The 12,852-nt window shown below is 41.9% G+C and overlaps 1 protein-coding gene across 12 annotated transcripts in view; it reads left to right on the forward strand.

Annotated features, from left to right (window-relative positions):
- The window catches only part of RBPJ (recombination signal binding protein for immunoglobulin kappa J region), a 231,904-nt gene that overhangs the window by 132,896 nt on the left and 86,156 nt on the right, over positions 1-12,852 (forward strand). Inside the window, exon 1 of one of the 12 annotated variants that reach the window (XM_089327028.1) lies at positions 4,317-4,338. The exons of the other annotated variants lie outside the window; for them this stretch is intronic. The gene's annotated coding sequence lies outside the window, so the exon portion shown is untranslated. Of the gene's footprint in view, positions 1-4,316; positions 4,339-12,852 lie in introns of those variants that run through there. 12 annotated transcript variants of the gene reach the window in all.

Raw genomic sequence — 12,852 nt, forward strand, 5'->3', positions numbered from 1 at the left:
GAAGGAGGTTATGAACCAAGTTCTTGGCAAGTTACAGTAGTGATAAAGGAATGAGAGAAAACCCAATAACACAGTAAAGCCTGGGTGATAAAACAGGTACATTTTCCCCCATAAGCTTGGAGAGTGACAAGCAAAACAAATGACAGAGTGGTATTTGTGTGTGTGCATGTTGTGTAGGAGATTGAAGATTCGTCTAACTCAATTGTAGTAACACATTGTAAAATTATGGGATGCCTTTCCTCTATTGATTTGTTTTCTGCACATAGTTATATTTTAAAAAAATGGGACCACAGAATGTTTTCATTGGACTGTAAGCCAAGTCTGTTAATAGTAATGGCTAATTTTAAATATGCCTTATACTTTTTAACTGCTTTACCATTTGCTCTCAAGGATACTTTGTAACAACCGGACTGTAATTTCAGACTTGACTGGTGGCCTAAGTGTTTTGCACCTGGGGGATACTCTGTAGCTACTGAACGAGTGAAACCTGTTAAACTTCTCCCTTCCTGGTAGATGATACCATGTCCTGTATGGTTCCCCAAGCCAGGATCCTGGATTCCTGTCTTCAAACCTTTCTTTTTACTCACTAAAACTAATAGTTTTCCCTCCTAAAACATCTTCTGACTCTACCTCCTTCACCCTCACTGCCACAGTTCATGCTCCATGGTTTCTCACCTGGGTTACTGCAGCCATTGGCAACCTCTTTCTGTTTCTAGGCTTGCCCCTTTTATCCAGCTCCCACAAAGCTGGAGAGCAGTATTGCTGGAGAGCAAATCTGATCAGGCCACTCTTTGGTTTAAAACCCTTTCAATGGCTCCCCCTAGCCTTCAGTAAGAGAGGCAGCAGAGTGGAGAGTTACAAGCTCACACTGAGGATTTAATCTGAACTAGGTTGCAGTTCTATCTCTGCCACTGAAAACTTCTGTCACATTAACTCAGTCTCTCCTTGCCTCTTCTTCCATCTGCTGCCAGGTTATTATTCCTAAATCATAAGGTGGTCGTTGTGAGGATTAAATTAGATAGTGCGTGAAAGCATTTACTTGGCATATAGCAAATACTTAAAAAAAAAGTTGGGTCATGTAGTGCAACAGGGTAAGCTTGCTTGCTGCACCGGCATCCCATAACAGAGCGCCGGTTCTAGTCCTGGCTACTCTACTTCCGATCCAGCTTCCTGCTAATGTGCCTGGGAAGGCAGCAGAAGATGGTTGAAGTACTTGGGCTCTGGCCACCCACATGGGAATCTGGATGGAGTGCTGGATCCTGGCTTTGTCCTGATCTGGCTTTGTGGCCTTTTGGGGAGTGAGCCAGTGAATGGAAAGTCTCTTTCTCTCTCTGTTACCACCACCCCTGCCCCCAGCCCTATCTCTGAGACTTTCAAATAAATAAATCTTAAAAAAAAAAAAGCCCATGTGGCATATGGAGTCCTCCTTAACTATTTCATCTTCAGCTGAATTATTTGCCATTTGTCTTCATTTTTTTTTGTTAAAAGAGATTTATTTATTTATTTGAAAGGCAGAGTGATATAGAGAGCTCTTTAGTCCACTGCTTCACTGTCCAGATGCCTGCAGTAGCCTGGTCTAGGCCAGGTTGAAGCCAGGAGCCAGGGATTCTGGGTCTAATGTGTGGCTGGCAGGAATACAAATACTTGGGCTGTCAACTGCTACCTCCCAGGCACACTAGCAGGAAGCTGAGTTGGAAACAGGGTAGCCAGGCCTCGAACCTGAACTCCATGGGTGATGTTAATATCATCACAAGTGCTGTGCCACAGTGACCACCCCTCTTCCTTCATTTTCAGTGTTCTAGCCATATTTAAGAACTTGGAGTTCTAGGCATCAGCCTGTCAGTGTGGCGCCTCTCCATGTCTGAGAAGTGCAGGTCCTCAGTAGGTTATTATTTGAAGCTAAGTCCAGGGGATATCCTCGCTAGATCCAACAGGGCAGTATGTGTTTTTAAAGCGCAGTATGTGTTTTTATAGCACAGTATAACTCTCTTGGAAGCATTGATACTAAGTTGTCATTATCACACTTAAAAGCTGTTAGTTGCTTGAAGGCAGGTATCATTTTCTTAATCATTTGTATATTTTAATATTCAAAACAGTGCTTAGCATGGTAGGGACAGAGTACAAAGATGTTCTTGAACAGAGGACTCAGTACTTTGAAACACTGATGTAACATGATTCATGTAGGCAGAATTTGAGATGTACATACAAACATATGCATGTGTATATTTGATTCTGTAGGAAATAATTTCTGAACTACTCAGAGGAATTGATTTTTTCAGCCATAGGCGATCATATAGTCCCTGGGAACAACATTATAGTAAGATTCGCAGGCAGATCTTTTTAGATTATTAGAAAATACTATATTGTAATGCTCATACAAAACTGACAAGCTTAATTTTCACATTTTGCTTTTTATCTGATTGATTGTCAAGTTTTTGTCAAAAGGTTCTGTGATTGTCAAATGTTTAAGTACTTAGATGTGTAAGGGGTGGGGTGCACATTAAACTTTGAGACGCTGTAGACTGCCTTTTGGGGATCTATGCAGTAGAACCAAATAAGTTGCTACAGGGAGACTCTGTGGATAGATTACTTATAGGTAATTTCTCCAGCTTCATACCTCTAAAATAGGGACTAGTAAATTCTTAGTGCTGTTGTCTGGTAGGCAAATTGAAATTATAAGGTTCAAATAAAACAGTATGTGTGAGATTTGTAACTAGTAAAGCACTCTTTACAAATATTTTAATTACCATAGCAGTCACTCTCTTCTGGAAATCTTTGAAGGGCTGGGTTCAAGATGAGTTTTTCATATTGCAGCCTGTGGTTGGTTGGTCATGTTTTAGGAGGGCACCAGCATATTTACCACAGAGGACTGCAACCTTTGAAATATGCGTGGTGGCACTGAAGCAGATATATTTGGTAAGTTAGTGCTTGACCGCAGATGCTGTCATTGAGCCCCCGCCCCACTTTTCAGGGTGTGCTGCTTCCTACTGCTCTGTCTTCTGCCTGGACAGCTGTAACGGGGTAGGAATGTTGAATGCCCAGCTGCTGCCATCTCTCAGACACTTAGGCTGCCCACAGTTCTGGATGTCTCGTAGGCCTGGCACAGCATCATGGTGTTACTTATGTCTCATTCTGCTTCAGAGAATGAAATGGTATCCTAATGATCTGAAAAGGTAATGCATTTCCTGCAAGGTTGAGGAGCAAGCATCAGAGGCCCTATAAGTTGCAGTAATCACCTGTCTGTGTCATATATTTGTGTAAGTTTGTAGAAATAATCACGAGAGTTTTCGGTCAAAATAGTAAGGCTCATGGCAATGTTGGAATACTTACATTATTTTAAATTTACAAAAAGAGATAGAAAACATGGCTTCTTGGGCATCCTAAGTTGCTGCAACAGCCTTGCAGTGAAAGTGCTACATCTGTTGGCTGTGAGGTAGAATACCTTAAAAAAATCAGTTGACCCTTGCTTTTATAATTGCTCTTCCATTATTCCTTTTCTATAGTCCGTAGTCTTAACTGAGCCCTCCAGCTGAAGTGCACTAATTAAATGATATTCAGAATAAGAAGTTTCTCATTAAAAATTTGTATAACCAGGGAAAGTGTTTATCACTCTATAAAACCATGTTATTTTTATAAGTGTGGTAAAGACTGTTTTTTAGAAGTACAAGATTTATTGCCTGAGTTTTCGAACCAGTGTTGTAGATTTTTAAAAATAGCGTGAACAACTTATTTTGGACACAGCCTAACTAACTTTAGTTGGGATGGGATGATTGGAACAATGCTTTTTGTTCCCCTTTGGGGAAACTGTGGGCCTACTAAGAATTTATTTATTTTTTTTTTTTTGGCAGCATATTCTTTTTAAGGTTTTTGTTTGTTTGTTTGTTTGTTTTTGTTTGAGTGTTAGAAAACTTTTCATGCAAAAAATGCAATAGCTCTGCACAAAACACTGAGGCTCCAAGATATGAGGGGAAGGTTAAGGAAAATGAAGAGTATAATCATGCTTGGTAGCTCCTTTTCAGTTGTTTTAATAGCAATGTATTTAGTAAAGAAGCAGTTGCTGAGTGCTTATTGGGTGTAAGAAACTGATATCTTCTTATCCAGAAAGGTAGTTAAGAAATGGAGCAGTGAAGCTCACGGTGTAGTGGAAAGTACACAGAGAATTACAGTTTTTGCAGGATTCTGCTAAGTTCTCTGTGGAGGGATTGGTGGGAACGCAGGTGTGACTGATTATCTCCAGTTGGAGGTGAGTTCATGGAAAAGGTGAGAGCTGATAGGGGGTTTTAATTAAACTGTAGAAGTGGTTGGGGGCCTCTTGAAGGACCTTGCAAGCTGAGAGAGGTGCGTGTCAGCCAAGGATGCAGAGGATAGCGCTAGGACTAGGGCGTTGATTCAGTGAGGTGAGGTTGGGTGCGAACAGTGCCACATAGGTGGGAGTTGGTCTGAGCTTGGTAGGCCTAGGAAAGGAAAGGCGAAGCAGCCGGGTTTTGGGCAGGGTGGTACTGGGAGCTTTGTAATCAGTGTACTATCTGTCCCTAAAGTAGATGTGCAACTGTGAGTGTGCTTCTTAATCTAAGTCTTCTCCTTTGTGTAAAAATGAGAGGAAGTAAACCTTGTGGTACTTATGTGAGAAATAAGATAAAGGACATAAAATGCCTAGCTTGGTTCTGGTAGCAGTTGGAAGCAGGAACAGGAACCATTGCTTGAAGTACAGAACTTAAAGGCTGAGATGGGTGTAGGGGGCAGTTCAGAAGGGAAGGTGAAGACAAACCCTCAACAGTGGACTCCTGAGTGATGAAAGGAATAATTAGAGATGGAAAAGTCTGAGTGAAGTGAGCAGGTTTACCAGAAACTTCTCAATAAAGTGTTCCTTTTTTTAAGGTGTTCAGTGTTGAATACATATTTTTGTATATCTGTTATAATTTTTTAAATCTTTTTTTTTAAAGATTTATGTATTTCCCTGAAAGTCAGAGTTACACAGATAGAGAATTAGAGGCAGAGAGAGAGAGAGACAGACAGACAGACAGACACGGGTCTTCCAAACGCTGGTTCATTCCCCAATTGGCTGCAACGGTCGGAGCTGCACTGATCCGAAACCAGGAGCCAGAAGCTTCTTCCAGGTCTCCCACACGGGTGCAGGGGCCCAAACACTTGGGCTATCCTCTGCTGCTTTCCCAGGCTATAGCACAGAACTGGATCAGAAGTGGAATAGCCTGGACTCGAACTGTCGGCTATATGGGATGCTGGCACTGCCCGTGGCAGCTTTACCCTGCTGTAATGTTTAACGTTGTTTTGCATGTTTCATCTATGAACTCCATAAGGACAGGAACACCTCACATCTCACTGGACAAATGAATATTACTTGAATGGGTTTAATAATATAGTGATATAACACTTGCCACTAGGTGGCACCCAGCTTAAATGTTAGGCTGCTGTATAACATGAATTGATTGTTCTACCTGGATAGAGCCCATGTAGAAGTTATCCCCCTGGGTTGCAGTCACAGTTGTAGAAACAAGCTGATGTGCTTTAAAAGGCTTTGCTACGTGCGCAATAAACCGAGTTCTTGCTTGCTTGGAAAAAAAAAAAAAAAGGAAAAGAAACAAGCTGAAGGGAGGGAAGCACAGTGAAGTTTACAAGGGACAAATTCCCCTTCTCTAAATTTGCTTAGGGTGAACCTTGGTGGTTTGATTTTAGGCAGTGCTTTTTGTTAAGATTGTTGATTGCTTTAAAGAAGGAAACAAGTAGGATTTGTTTCTTAGAGGATTTGCTGAAAGATGATGAAATGTGGTCTGTACTGATGCTGTCTAGGATTCTCTGTTCTCTCATACTGTTCCCTCCATGTTGTGGAGTATCAGCTATTCAGTGGTACCTACCTCTTGTGTGACTGACAGGTTATATGTATTATTAAATGTTACATTCAGGATCTTTCAGAGCTGGAAAAGACCTTACAATCAAAAGTGACCACTCATCTAGAGAGGCACAGACAGGTGAGGTCGTTTCCAGCTGGCCAGTGGCTGGGACACATGCAATGACTAAGCTACCCTGCTTTGTGTTGGGGGAGGGAGAGGCCTAAGCTGATCTCTTTACTGTTTTCTATTTATACCGCTCAGCTGCCTTTAAATGTTACATTCTCTTTTTAAAATAATAGCCCTCTTGTCTTGTGTGTATGGATTTAGAGCAGGACTGCAAGTCCTTCAGCACTCAAGCCTGGGCTTACTGCTGCCTGTGTCGCGTCCGAAGTGGTCAGATCAGAGGCTGCCTGTTCGCGCCTCCCTTGCTGTTTTCCTGGTCTTGGTCTTGGTCTTGATCGTGGAGCGGTCTCTTTAGGAATATCATTGTCCTCACCGCACACCTTCCCTCCCACGTTGCTTCCTCCCAGTCGAGAACTAGCTGAGTGCAGTTACTCTGCCTCACCCCGGTCTCTACCTCTTGTCTCTCTAACTTCTTAGTGCTGCCACCTGCACAGTTGCAGCTGGCTGTTTCCAAAGCCTCTTGAAGGAAGCTGGGAGGACAGAAAGGAGAATGAGAAGGAAGGTTGTAACGGGGAGACAGGCAACACCCAGAGATTTTATACTGAAAGATGGGCTGGCTTATGAATTTGAGGGTGGACTTGCAGATTTTTCAAGTATATTTGTCAAGACATTGCACTCTTGACTATGGAATTCAGTAAATCTGTTGTCTGTCACCCCTGCTTATTCACATGTCAATGAAGTGAATTAAATCCATTTCAGCATTCCAAAGATAGTAGTTGTAATATTTGGTAATTTACTTAACAGCTTATATTAATAACTGATAAAATGGCTAATACTGAATTAGTGAGATTTGTTTCTGCCTATTGTGATATTTAAAAACCAAACCCAGATAGCTGCAGCTTTCGAAGGTTATTTCATATTTAATGGTAAGTAAGCCATTCTTTGTCTTGACCTTCCTCTGCTGTGCTCACTATGATACAGACATTTTGCAAGCATAATTTAATAACAGGTCATTTGCTAGACCTAATAGTTTCTTAGCTAAAACTCCTGGAAATTGTCAGTTGATAAATACCTTTTAAATAGTGTTGGAATTTAAACCAATTTACACGGTAGCCTAGGTGTGCAGTTGATTTTTTTTTTTCATTTTTAGCTTTTCTTAGTTATTTCAAGGAATTGATTATCTTGATGTGGAAATTTTCCTTTAGGATTATTAATGTCACATCTGTTTATACTCACCTTGATTCTTTTTTCTGATTAGAAAAATAATGCTTGTTATAAGAAACTCAAAAGTCATGTAAATGTATCATGTAAAGTGAGCCATTGTAGTCTTACAGGAAACAGCTGCTGCCAACAATTGGGAGTATATCTTCAATTAAGATTTGTCTAAAAAATATATTTTAAAAGTTTTTATTTATTTGAAAGGGAGAGAGAGAGATCACCATCCTTTATCTGCTGGCTTACTTCCCAAATACCTGCATCAGCTGGTACTAGGCTAGGGCATATTCAGGAGCCTATGCCTTCATCTGGGTCTCCTGCATGAGTGACAGGGACCTAAAGTAAAGTACTTGAGATGTCACCTGCTGCCTGTCAGGTGCATGTGAGCAGGAAGCTGGACTCCAAAGCAGATTTCTGCTTCAAAAGTGGCATCTTTTTTTTTTTTTTTTTGACAGGCGGAGTAGACAGTGAGAGAGAGACAGAGAGAAAGGTCTTCCTTTGCCGTTGGTTCACCCTCCAATGGCCGCCGCGGCCGGCGCGCTGCGGCCGGCGCACCACACTGATCCAATGGCAGGAGCCAGGTACTTATCCTGGTCTCCCATGGGGTGCAGGGCCCAAGCACCTGGGCCATCCTCCACTGCACTCCCGGGCCACAGCAGAGAGCTGGCCTGGAAGAGGGGCAACCGGGACAGAATCTGGCGCCCTGACCAGGACTAGAACCCGGTGTGCCAGCACCGCAAGGCGGAGGAATAGCCTAGTGAGCTGCGGTGCTGGCCCCAAAAGTGGCTTCTTAACTGTACCAAATGCCCACTCCCTTAATTAAGAAAAAAAAAAAAAGATACTAACGTTTTACTTTATATTAAGGATGTCAACCACTTAGTGAACATAATATTAGAATTAGGGAAATTGCATTTTATTGAATATCTGTTGAGTCCTCAACTACATTGTGAGGGAGGTGGTATCTCCATTTTATAGGTGAAGTCCGAAGGTCAGAAAGTTAACAGTTTTACTTTGCCTTTGCTAAAATTGCATGCAGCACTGCATACTACAAGAGCTTTTATCTTTCTACTTGAACGCATCCACGCTCACTACTAGGTGGCAAGACAGCCCCAGACAGAGAGAGCTTTAAGGAAAGGGAGATTGTATTCTTTATTAGATTGCTTTAAAAGAAAATCTGTTTTCTAGAAATGCATTCAGAGTCATACCTGATTAAACTAGTCTTTGAACTCAAAAGGTTCTCCGAAATAGCATAATTCATCTTTAGGTTAAAAATTTCTATTTAATTAAAAACGTTGTCAGGCACTCCTGGGATGTTGCTTCATCAGTTCATTCTCCTTTTCTGCTTTGTATTTTCAGTTTGTTTCTAATATTTATTTTCTGCTTACACACCAAGTTTCAGGTCTTTTGATTGTTCTGTCTATGTACTGTGTATCCTTGGGGCAAGTTACTGAATGGTGCTGTAACTTAAGTTCCCCCATTTGTAGAGTAGAGCACATACCTCAGTTCTTGAGAGGATCAGATATATATGTGCTGCAGGAGTGGGTCTTGTCTGGAAGAATTGCTTAGTGTCCTTTTCCTTCCTTACCTGTCACTCGGTATGTGTCATTTGTTTTACCACTTAACCTGGTCTCCTTTTGTTTTTCCAAGTTTCTGTTTGTTTATTTCTTTGAGAGGACGAGAGACACAGAGCTCTCATCTGCTGGTTCACTCTCCAAATGCTTGCAACAGCCAGGGTTGGGCCTAGGCTGAAGCCAGGAATCTGGAATTCAGTCCAGCTCTCCTACTTAGGTGGCAGGAACTCAAGCACTTGAGCCGGCACTGCTGCCTCTGAGAGTCCGCTTCAGCAGGAAGCTGGAGTCGGCCGGTGGAGGCGGGTATTGAATCCAGACACTGCAGCGTGGGACACAGGCATTTTAACCACTGGACCAAATGCGCTCCCAGTCTCATTTTTATGTCTCCTGTGTCCCATGTTAAAATCTGATTTTCAGCCCAGGCCATTAGTGAATAACCTTTCACCAAATTCTAAAACTCATTTCAGTCATCAGCCTGTTTGATTTTGCAGCATGCTTTGTTGTCCCATATGGGCATTGGTTTGAGTCTCAGCTGCTCCATTTCTGATCCCACTCTCTGCTAAGCCTGGCAAAGCAGTAGACGATGGCCCAAGTGCTTGGGCCCCTGCACCTGCTTAAGAGACCCCAATGAAGCTCCTGGCTCTTGGCTTGCAATTAGCCCAGCTCCATCCATCGCAGCCATTTGGAAACGGAAAGTGTGTATGGAAGACTCTTTCTCTGCCTCTGCCTCTCTCTAACTCTTTCAAATAAATAAATAAATCTTTTAAAGAAAATTTCTGTCTTTTGAACATTCGATTTTTCTTTAATTTCTTATTTATGTTTCTAAAGATTTATTTAATTTGAAAGGCAGAGTTACAGAGAGAGGGGGAGACAAAGAGAGAAATTTTTCATCATCTGGTTCACTCCCCAAATGGCCATAACAACCAGGAGCCTGGAGATCTCACATGGGTGGTAGGTGCCCAAGCACTCGGGCCATCTTCAGTTGTCTTTCCAGGCACAATTAGCAGGGAACTGGGATGGTTTAGCCTTCTGTGCTGCAGGGCCAGCCCCTTCATCATTCCATTTTTCCTTTGCTACTTATTTCTTTTCTGGTCTTCGATATTATGGTTTGTAATTATTTTTTTCCTTTTCTGGTCTTTGACCATACATCTGTATCATTAGCTGGATGCTTAGATTCACCTTTCTAAAACTCCTACAGGTTGATCTGTAGGCTCAGAGAACATGGTTTTCCCAAAGCGACTTGTTCTTTTTTTATCACCTGCATCTATTACATTCTGTAAGAAATAAGCCTGTACCTGGCAGTAGTACTGTTGTCTATCAGCTGCCACATGTCAACATTAAGATCCCCTCGTTTTCTCTCGTGATCATTTCTATTTGTTGATGAGCACATCTTTTCTTTCTGCTCCCAGTGCCTCTTGTCAGGTATGCCAGGCTCTCCTCTTAGTACCATTGCCATATATTTTTGTTGACACAGCCTTGTCAAGCCCCTCAACCCAATGGCTTTCTGTCTTAGTCTGTGGCCATTGGTGGTTTGTCTCCTAATGGTTTGTGGGGATACTTGGCAACCTTATTTTGTTATAAATGATGTCTGTAATTTTTGCTCTCTGTTTTGTGTGGGAGAGATTGAAAAACTGCTTGTTAGATTTTTTGTTTTAAAGATTTTTGTTTTAAAGATTTGTTTTATTTATTTGAAAAAGTTACAGAGAGAGGTAGAGCTAGAGAGAAAGAGAGAGGTCTTCCATCTGCTGGTTCACTTCCCAATTGGCCAAATTGGCCAGAGCTGTGCTGTTCTGAAGCCAAGAGCCAGGAGCTTCTTCCAGGTCTCCCATGTGGGTTCAGGGGCCCAAGGACTTGGGCCATAGCAGAGAGCTGGATTTGAAGTGGAGCAGCGGGGACTTAAACCAACACCCATTTGGGATGCTGGCACTGCAAGTGGCGGCTTTACTCACGATACCACAGCGCCGGGCCAAAAAGATTCTTTTTTTTTTTTTTAAATTTACTTGAAAGGCAGAATGGCGAGTGAGATCCCAGTGGAAAGAACGGGGCCATCAAAGAAGGAGGTACCTTTCTTTGAAGGGAGGAGAGAACTTCCACTTTGACTATGACCCTGTCGGAATAAGATCGAAGTCGGCGAACTCAAAAGGCTTCCATAGCCTTGGCAACTCATGAGTAGAGCCTAGGGAGATTACTGATGCCATAAACAAGAGTGTCAAATTGTTAAGTCAACAACAGGAGTCACTGTGTACTTACTTCTCATGTGGGATCTGTCCTTAGTGTGTTGTCCAATGTGAAGTAATGCTATAACTAGTACTGAAACAGTATTTTACACTTTGTGTTCCTGTGTGGGTGCAAACTGATGAAATCTTTACTTAATATATACTGAATTGATCTTCTGTATATAAAGGTAATTGAAAATGAATCTTGATGTGAATGGAATGGGAGAGGGAGCGGGAGATGGGAGGGGTGTGAGTGGGAGGGAAATTATTGGGGGGGGAAGCCATTGTAATCCATTAACTATACTTTGAAAATTTATATTTACTAGATAAAAAAAGAAAGAAAGGCAGAATGGCATAGAGAGCAGGAGGGAGAGAGAGACACACACACACACACACACAGAAAGAGAGAGAGAGAGAGAGAGAAATAGATCACTGGCCACTTTCCAAATGTCTGCAACAGTTGACTGTGCCAGGAAGAAGCCAGGAGTCAGGAATTCAATCGGGTCTTCCACATGGGTGGTAGGAATGCAAGTACTTGAGCCATCTACAGAAGCTGGATCAAGCAGAGTAGTGGGGACTTGAAGCAGCCCTCCGATAGCGGGTGCCAACATTGCAAGCACTGGCTTAACCCGCTGCACCATAGCACCATAATGCCAGCCCCAACACTTTTTTATTTTTGCTTACATCCAAGGATAAAATCATCATCTTTAGTATTGACTGTGGATAGTTTTTTTTCCCCAAAATGCTGCATATGTTTCTCTCCTGATAAGGAAAGTAGCAATATTTTAAAAAGCGGAAGATCATAATAACTGTTAAATTAAACAGAAGTAATATTTTAACGTATATTTATAACTTCTCAGACTTTTTTATTTTAAAGGTATTATTTACTTTTATTTGAAAGAGTTACACAGAGAGAGAACAGGCAGAGAGAGAGAGGTCTTGCATCTGATGGTTCACTCCTCAATTGATGATTCACTCCCCAATTGGCCCCAAGGGCCAGAGATGCGCCGATGCACCGATCTGAAGCCAGGAGCCAGGAGCTTCCTCTGGGTCTCCTATGCCGGTGCAGGGGCCCAAGGACTTGGGCCATCCTCCACTGCTTTCCCAGGCCATAGCAGAGAGCTGGATTGGAAGTGGAGCAGCTGGGTCTTGAACCAGCGCCCATATGGGATGCCTGCACTTCAGGCCAGGGCTCTAACCCATTTTGCGCCATAGCGCCAGCCCCAAGGGGGTGTTTTGACACTGAATTTCAGTATATGATTTTGGAAGGAAGGTTTATGAGAAGAACACAAGATCATGAAACATTTTATTAATTGCTAGCTAATTTGGTGATATCTTTGCTTTACTATTTTTTTACCATAAATGGTATCTCTGACATGCCAGTGAACGTAGAAAATTATTCTAGCACCATGTAAACGAAGGAGAGTACTACTGAGAATGCTTCAGTATTCTTTTTTTGACGCTATAGGTAGCATTTTTTTTTCTGTGATACTGGAGTTCTTTTTATTTTATGTCAAACTGTTGTAAAAATGTCATTTTAAAGTATTGCTGTCATTTTGTTATTTTTCTAACTAAGATAGCAGCTGTGGATGTGGCTCAGAAACTGATGAGTATCTACAATGATGAGCCTTTCTGGAGCAATGAAAGACTGCTTACAACCGATTGCACAGTTGAAATGAATTAATTCTGTGTTTGTTATTTGTGAGTCCCTGAGGGCGAATGCTTTTCTGGGGGTGTGGGGTAAGTTACCATGATGCAAACTGAAACAATGATTCTATTCTGGTATCTTTGCTGTGTTCTTTCCTTAGGAGTTTGAAGGAACTTGGAATGTTTTTGGTTGAATGTTTTTATGATATTTTCTCCAAACATGTAATTCAG

Source organism: Oryctolagus cuniculus, chromosome 2 (assembly GCF_051225735.1).
Source record: "Oryctolagus cuniculus isolate XC-2025 breed Fujian yellow rabbit chromosome 2, ASM5122573v1, whole genome shotgun sequence".
Lineage (NCBI taxonomy): Eukaryota > Metazoa > Chordata > Mammalia > Lagomorpha > Leporidae > Oryctolagus > Oryctolagus cuniculus.